The sequence below is a fragment of the Myotis brandtii genome, unplaced genomic scaffold (genome assembly GCF_000412655.1).
Source record: "Myotis brandtii unplaced genomic scaffold, ASM41265v1 scaffold1338, whole genome shotgun sequence".
NCBI classification, from domain to species: Eukaryota; Metazoa; Chordata; class Mammalia; order Chiroptera; family Vespertilionidae; genus Myotis; species Myotis brandtii.
The window spans coordinates 611,817-620,762 of record NW_005354749.1 but is presented as its reverse complement, the minus strand read 5'-3'; the positions used below and the strand labels follow the sequence as shown (position 1 = coordinate 620,762).

Below are 8,946 nucleotides of genomic sequence, written 5' to 3'. Positions count from 1 at the left end.
TTGTTGTTCTTGGAAGGGGCAAGATTACCGCACAGGCACATGACATGTGATTGTCTGTCTTTGGTGACGTGAGTGACCAGCAGGGATCATCGACTAGCTCTGCTCATTCATTAGGAAAGTACCAGATGGCGGTCGGTATTCACCATTCCTTCTGCATTTACTCGCTGGAATCCTCCTGGACAAATAAACTTCTCTTAGTGAACTATTTGATTATGTAGCAGTTCATATAGGAAAAGCAGGACACGCTTGATTTTCTCCTCTTTATTAAGCAGTTTTGAACATAAATGAGTTGTCTCTCTAGGATCTTCCAAAAGTGATCACTTTTGCAGTATCATTTATAAACACATGGGCGTGAGCATAGTTGATGTTTTCAACCCTTTGCAAATATGTATTGATGCTCCTGTTTCCCATTTTGGCCAGTGGGGACCTCTGCAAGCTGTCTAGTGAGACCTTTTGTCACAACCTGGGTTTTCTTTGTTGGATTCCTTACTGACAAGGTGTCCCAGGCTTATCTTGTACACCTTTGCAGTATCATTTATAAACACATGGGCGTGAGCATAGTTGATGTTTTCAACCCTTTGCAAATATGTATTGATGCTCCTGTTTCCCATTTTGGCCAGTGGGGACCTCTGCAAGCTGTCTAGTGAGACCTTTTGTCACAACCTGGGTTTTCTTTGTTGGATTCCTTACTGACAAGGTGTCCCAGGCTTATCTTGTACAGTTCCCGCCCTAGATCTGGAATCAGCCATTTTCCCCACAAAGACTGACCCTTTTAAAAACATAATCATATTATCATTATCATACCTGGAAATGTAACAATCATCGCTTAACATGTGAATCCCATTTAAAATGATACCCTGTATGTAAAATTTTCGCCCTAGATCTGGAATCAGCCATTTTCCCCACAAAGACCCTTTTAAAAACATAATTCTATTATCATTTTCATATCTGGAAATTTAACAACCATCCCTTAACTTGTGAATCCCATTTTAAATGATACCCTGTATGTGAAATTTTAAAAGCACTTAAAATTATTTAACTTGACTTTCACATTCTATTCTCATAATATATCTTCAAAATCTATTGTATGAGGCAATAATAGGAAGGTAAGGAATATCATCCCCATTTAAAGACAGGAAAACTGAGGCCTAGAAACATGAAATCACTTGCTGATGAATAGAAGTTCCTACGAAATAATGGCAGCCAATTAGTTCTGGGCCCTGCACTCGTTATTCTGTGGTACCCACGGAATGGGGCATGTGTGGACAGCAGATGAGTTATGCGAATATGTTTTGAACATTTTAAATTGCCTTTTAATTGCTAATCGTATTTGATGCTGTTTATTATGATTAGTTCTACCTTATTCTATATTTGAACAACCCCTCATAAAATAAGTTACCTTTGAGTTGGATATAACTAGTCTATCGTTAAAAGCATCATTGCTGTTGGAAATAAGATTTCACCTCCTAGCTTAGAGAAAAGCCTGTGTTTATTTTTGTCCTCTTCATACAGGACTTGAAAGTCAAGGACCTTAGTGGAATCAATTTTAGGGATTTGCCAGAGAGAGTCGCAAACTGTTTATCAAATTCTCTCTGATTTCTCCCCCATGGGAATTGCCAACTACAGAGACGGCACAAAAAGGATTTTCTTTCTGCCTCCCTCCTGCCCTCCTGCCCTCCTGAACAGATTATCTTGGAAACAAAAATGCAGAAATAAATAAATGTTTATGGGCCCCAAGGCTCTGATGTTCAATCTATAATTTTCTCTTTTGTTTGTGTTGACCACAAATGCTGCTATTTAACTTTATTTAATAAACAATATGAGGCACTGTCCAGGGCATTTTACAAATACCTGCTCATTTAATCCTCGTGTAAATCTCTGAGGTAGATACTTTTATTAGCCCCATTTTACAGAGGACAAAACTGAGGCACAAAGAATTTGCCCAAGGTTATGGGGCTATCAGGCTGGATCTGAAGGCTGTGTGCCTAACCACGACAACATTCACGCCCACAGAACTGAAGACTGTAGGTGGTAGCCCATTTTCTGTTGGGAAACTTACCTGGAAAAAGTACTTTTAAGCCCGAAGAACTGTCTTGCCTGACTCAAGATTCCAGGCCAGGTTTAGCAGAACACAGAGGTCTTGGTTCTGGACACCAGGGGCCAGGAATTTGAAATGATATGCTTTACTTTTCCCTCATCAAGTCTGAGTTTGACCAAGGAAACACAAATCTAGTTTGCAACGCTAGATTCTACTTGAGGCAAGATCCCCAGATGCTGTGGTACATCCAACATCTGGATGAAGGGTCAGTTACACTTCCAGGTGTTTAGTTGGGTTTCCATGGCAACAGCCGGCTGAATGTTTACATAGGATTCCTTTGCTTTTAACTATGGCTTTAACAATAATGATCACGGTAATAATTATAATTACGTAACAGATCACAATCATAATGGCCATCATTTGTCCAGTGTTTGCCAGGGTCTGGGACAGTGCTAAGAGCTAATGGCATAAAAGTATTAGTCAGAGGCCATGTTTATCTGCATTTTACAGATGGGAAAATGAAGTGTAGAGAAGTTAGGCAGCTGGCTTAAAGTCGCAGAGAGTTGCACATCTCAGATTCAAAACCAGGTCTGGCCCTAGCCGGCTCGCTCAGTGGTTAGAGCATTGGCCCTCAGACTGAAGAGTCACTGGTTTGATTCCTGGTCAAGGGCATGTACCTCCATTGCAGGCTCAATCCCCCAGCCTCTGTGAGGACACATGTGGGAGGCAACCAATTGATGAGTCTCTAAAAATTCATATATCTCTGTCTGGCTCTCTCTCTCTCTCCCCCTTCTCCCTCCCTTCTACTTGCTCTAAAAATCAATGAAAAAATATCCTTGGGTGAGAATTTTAAAAAACAAAATAACAACCCAGGTCTGTTTGACCAGGGCCTGGTTTTCTAAACCTCCTCTCACATTATAGAATCCTGGGCTTAACTCAAAGCCCCCACCACTCACATGGATATTCAGTTTAAGACTACTCTTTAGTTCTTCCTGTATTTATTCATGGACCAAATATTTCCCAAGCCATTATTCTGTACTAGGCTATGGCCAGTAAATGCGGAACAAAACACAGTCCGTGCTTCATGGGCCTAAAAAGAGACTATAAAGGGAGAGAGTTAAGTCTTTACAAAGAGGTTAAGAGGGAACAAAACAAAGCTAATAATACCTTGGTGCTTGGAGACCCCCATAGGAGGGGTACCTACTCTAGTCTAGGATTCCTAGAAGGCTTCCTGGAGGAAGTGACACAATCCTAGGCTGTGACAAAAAGAACAAACCAGAGTTTAGCAGGAAACGTTGGAGTTAGGACAAGGGGCATTCTGGGCAGAAGGAAGAGCACTTGCCCAAATCTGAGGCAAAATCAGACACTTTCAGGGAAATGCAAAATCAGATGAGCTGTGAGCCACAGAGAGCAGCCTTTCCAACACACTTATGAGGAGCTGCGGTCTGACAGTGGGCTGGCCATTGACAAGAGGCCACCCTGGGAAAGTCAGAATGCCCAGTGATGGCAAGGACAGCGATTCCTAAATTCCCCACGGGCGCTCAGAAGCCAGCTGGGGTCTCAAGGCAGGACATCATTCATGATACCTTCGTAAAGATGCTTCTAGAGTGAGTGGTTTCTGTCCCAGCACATGAGAGTGGTGCCTGGGACACTGAGTAGAAACTAGGAAGTCAGGCGTGCCTCCTGGGGAGAATGCAAGCCGGTATATTCATGGGTCGTTAGTGCATTCTTTTCCTGGGAGAGCAAACCATTTACTTGTTTAAAATACTGCACCATGACAGTCAGTTAGTATTTGACAAAGAGGCAAGGATATACAATGGAGTAAAGACAGTCTCTTCAACAAATGGCCATGGGAAAATTAACAAATGGCCATGGGAAAATTGGACAGACATAAAATACTGCACCATGACAGTCAGTTAGTATTTGACGAAGAGGCAAGGATATACAATGTAGTAAAGACAGTTTCTTCAACAAATGGCCGTGGGAAAATTAGACAGACACATGCAAAACGATGAAACTAGACCACCAACTTGCACCATACACAAGGGTAAACTCCAAATGGACAAAAGACTTAAATGTAAGGCATGGAATCATAAAAGTCTTAGAAGAAAACATGGGCAGTAACATCTCAGACTTCTCACGCAGCGGAATTTTTGCCAATACATCCCCTAGAGCCGTGGTCGGCAAACTGCGGCTCGCAAGCCACATGTGGCTCTTTGGCCCCTTGAGTGTGGCTCTTCCTAAGCCTTAGGAGTACCCTAATTAAGTTAATAACAATGTACCTACCTATATAGTTTAAGTTTAAAAAATTTGGCTCTCAAAAGAAATTTCAATCGTTGTACTGTTGATATCTGGCTCTGTTGACTAATGAGTTTGCCGACCACTGCCCTAGGGCAAAGGAAACTAAGGAGACAATAAACAAGCGGGACTCCATCAAAATAAAAAGCTTCTGCACAGCAAGAGAAACCACCATCGAAATGAAAAGGGAGCCCACTGTCAGGGAGAACATATTCGCCAATGATACATCTGGTAGGGAGTTAATATCCAAAATATATGAAGCCCTCATACAACCGAACAAAAGGAAGACAAACAATCCAATTAAAAACTGGGCAGAAGGCCTGGATAGACATTTCTCCAAAGAGGACATACAGATGGCCAAGATACATATGAAAAAAAAAATGCTCCAAGTTAGTAATCATCAGAAAGATGCAAATTAAAACCACAAGGAGATATCCCCTCACACCTGTCGGGATGGCTAACATAAAAAAATCAACAGACAACAAGTGCTGGCGAGGATGCGGACGAAAGGGAACCCTAGTACACCGCTGGTGGGAATGCAGATTGGTGCAGCCACTATGGAAAACAGTATGGAGTTTCTTCAAAAAATAAAAACTGGAACTTACGTTTGACTCAGTGATCCCACTTCTGGGAATAGATCCTAAAAACCCTGAAACACCAATCAGAAATAATATATGCACCTCTAGGTTCACAGCAGCATTATTTACAACAGCTAAGATTTAGAAACAGCCCAAGTGCCAGTCAATAGAAGAATGGATAAAAAAGCTGTGAGACATGTACACAATGGAATACTATGCAGCAGTAAAAAAGGAGTGATCTCTTACCCTTTGGGACAGCATGGATGGCCCTGGAAAATATTATGCTAAGTGAAATAAGCCAAACTTAGAAAGACACACATCACATGATCTCACTTATTTGTGGAATCTAATGAACAAAATGAATTGACTGACAAAATAAGTCTTGAAACATGAAGGCATGGAACAGACTGACATACCTCCATATGGGGATGGGGGATGAGAAGAGATAAACTAAAGATCTTATATACTTATATTTATAGCCCATGGACAGGGGAAAAAGTGTGGTGAAGACCTGGGAGGGTGGGTAGGGCTGGAAGGAGGGGGGTAAATGGGAGACATCTGTAATACTATCAATAATAAAAATTATACATATTAAAAAATAAAATACTGCATCTTTATAGACGTGAAGAGTTTGGGCTTCAGATTCAGACACTTGTCAGTTCAAAACCAGGCTTTGTTCCTTATTTGCTGAGGGCCTTGGGCCAGTTAGGACACTCTCTGTGCCCAGGTTTCCAGGTAGTAAGAGTAACTCGCTTTTATGATGTTCAGGATTATTAGGTTGATGAACTGAGACAACACAGAGAAAGTGCTTACCACCATGCCTGGCTCGGAACACTCAATAAATGACGGCGAATATTAACATTTCACGCTCAGTTCTCCTGAAGATCTGAGTGACAAATCACCCTCAAAGGTACATGCACTTGAAAACTGGACATAAAGCCGCGGGAATGAATTAGTAATGGTGGACTAGCAGAGGGAAAGAATTAGGACACAATACAGGGCAGAACTATCCTTGGAGGGGGACTCAGGAAGTAATGGTCATTATGACATCTGGCAATCTATTTCTTCCTCTCTCTTTTAACTTTTTATTTGAAAATGATTTTAAACTTACCTAAAAGTAAATCTACCCATTAGATTCGTATATTGTTAATATCTTGCCTCGTTTGCCTCTCTCTCTCTCTCTCTCCACACACACACATTTTTTTTTTCCTGAACCACAGGGAAATGTTCCATATATCATGACCTTTTTCCTCTGAGTCTCTCTCTCTCTCTCTCTCTCTCCACACACACGCATTTTTTTTTCCTGAACCACAGGGAGATGTTCCATATATCATGACCTTTTCCCTCTGAGTACTTGACTATGTGTTTTCCAAAGATGAAGATATTCTCTTACATAATCATAATCATAAATTCAAGATGACACAACACTTTTATCTGATCTACCATCCACATTCCAGCGCTGTCAGGTGGCCGTGCAAGGCCCCGCCCAGCACTTTCCCCTTCAGCGCAGTTCCAGCATCAGGCTTGGCATTTCCTTGTCCTACCTCCTCGGTCTCTTTTAAGATGGAGCATCTCCGTCTTTTCCTCTGTTGGCATCAGCCTCTTTCTGGAAAAACAAACAAACAAGCAAACAAAGAAGAGGGCATCGGATAGATGTGGGTCTGAATCCTGGCCTTATCACTCAGGAGCTGAGTGCCCCCGGGACAAGCTACTTCTCTTCCCTGAGTCCCAGTGTTCTCATCTGCTAGATGGGAACAGTAATAATATATGGTGACAATTCAATGAAGTCGTGTGTGGCCCTGAGGCATCGAACAGGGAGACCAGTAAATGATCAGTACATGTGGTTGATGTAATTACCGATGCGTCAGCGATTAATATAATGTAATTAGTTCTGGCTCTGCCACTTCCTTGCTGTGTGACCTTAAGGATGTTGCTTTGCCTCTCAGAGACCCAATGTCCTGGGCTGTAAAGATGGGGCTTTTAAGACCTTCCTCCTGGGATTGAAGGAGGCAGCGCAGGCGAAGCATCCAGTTAAAGGCTGGTGCGTACAGCGGTTTCGTTAACGCCAGTTCCCTTTCCCGGTGTGGATGCCCACGAGCCTCTATCAGCAATAGAGCCTCCTGCCTCCACTTCTCCTATCAGCTCCCGTTCCTGCAGAATTTTCCAAAGGCAGGCGCAGACTTTGTGGAAATTCACTCCTGGGACAAAGCCCTCGCAGCAGCTGGTGCTACCCTGTGGGAGTTCTGAATCCCGGAGATGACCCGCTGTCTGAAGGAGCAACTGGAGACCTGCCCCTCCCCCGAGGTTTCCTGCCCAGAGTATTTTGGAAAAAATCTCTCTGTTGGTCAAACAAACTGCCCTCGTGGGTGTGGTGGGTGTGGTAGGTGTGGTGGGTGTGGTGGGGGGTTGGGGCCTGGGGTGGTGGCGCTCACGGGGAGCCGGTGACTCATTTGTGATTGAAATTAGAGTCTGATCTCTGGGGCCTTCAGGGAAACTGACATGGTGACTGCCCCAAGCAGAGCCCTCCTGGTCTTCCTGGGGCCTCTTCCCAGCAGCCAGGTCTCGGCTCAGCACCACCTCCTGGGAGAAGCCTTCCCTGGCCTCTGCTTCTAATGTTACCCTCTCCCACCCCCAGGTCACGGCCCTGTTTTACTGTTTGCTTAACACTGAGCACTGTCGGAGAGCTGGTCTGATTTACCTGTTCACCCGACTCTCATCTGTGTCCCCACTGGGACGTAAGCCCCAGTTATCGGGGACCTGCAGGGACTGGGCAGTGTTCCTCTCTGTCCATCCCCAGCCCATGGCAGGGTAGCCTGGTCCTGATCTGCAGGCACACATAGGAGGTCAAGAGGGGATCTGTGATGGAGGGACGGGTTGGGGCTGAGTTAGGAGGGTCATGACATCTGACCCCTGGGAGCAGGGATGAAATGTCCTCTTTTCCTTCTTTAATCAAAGTTGGTTGTCATGACCCCTCCAGCCCACCTGGATGAGAAAGCCCTGGGACTGCTCCTTTCTCCACCATCTTCTCAAACACTGACGACATTCTTTGCCCAAATGAGCTGCAAGTGAAAAAAAAAAAAGAATTTGTGGATGCGAAACGAAGTTACTGATTTGGTTGTTAAAACTCAAGAAAGTCACTCCAGGTGTAGGACTGACCTGAGCTAGTCTGGGAAGGGCATTACCGCCCCATCTTCCACCTCTCCTCTCATACCCCACAGGGTGTGGGATCAGTACTTGGGGGCCGAATCCCAGTCGAGCAACAAGTCATCTGTGTGACTTGGGTCAATGCTGTCTCCTCTCTCATTCATCAGGCTCTTCATCTGTGAGTCAGGACCTCAGTGCCTTCCTCATGGGTGAGGACGGAGTGACCTACCCTCACCCAGGCCCCAAGCACAGGCACGGAGGGCTTTCCTGATGGGCTCGGGCAGGTTAGGGGAGAGTTCAGGTTCAAGGCCTCTGGGGTCAGACAGACCTGAATTTGTATCTCGACTCTCCTTCTTACAAGCCAGTGACTGTGGACAATGCACTTCACTCTGTCAAGCCTCTGTTTTCTCATCTGTGAAATGGCTATATTCATACCTGCATATTTCCTAGGGCTGCTGGGAGGATCATCAGCTAGAATATATATTTTTTACACAAAATATCATTCAGGTAACTGTTACTGTTTAAAGCAGGGGTGGGGAACCTTTTTTTCTGCCAAGGGCCATTTGGATATTTATGACATCATTTGTGGACCCTACAAAATTATCAACTTAAAAATCAGCCTGTTATATTTGGTCATTTAAGTAACTCACCCCTAATGCCTTGGCAGGGCCAGAACAAATGATTTCTCAGGCCTTATAGGGTCTGCGGGCCAGACATTCCCCACCCCTGGTTTAAAGCCTCACACATTTAGAAGCTTCTCAGACAGAATTGCAACTATCACGGTGACCGAATCCCTAAATAAAGTCACAGATTTGTTACTCAACCAATTCCGTGAAAGTAATCGGCATCATTCATTGCCAGGCTCCTGTTAAACAAAAGAGCTGATAG

General features: G+C 44.2%; 1 long non-coding RNA gene across 2 annotated transcripts in view; it reads right to left on the bottom strand.

The window, feature by feature from the left end:
• Positions 1-6,373: 6,373 nt before the first annotated feature.
• Positions 6,374-8,946, bottom strand: part of LOC102242322 — a 7,706-nt gene continuing 5,133 nt past the window's right edge. For both annotated transcript variants that reach the window (XR_001360942.1, XR_313245.2), the window contains exons 2-3: positions 7,897-7,973; positions 6,374-6,520 (exon numbers count right to left, since the gene is read on the bottom strand). This is a non-coding gene — a long non-coding RNA (uncharacterized LOC102242322). The remainder of the gene's footprint in view (positions 6,521-7,896; positions 7,974-8,946) is intronic.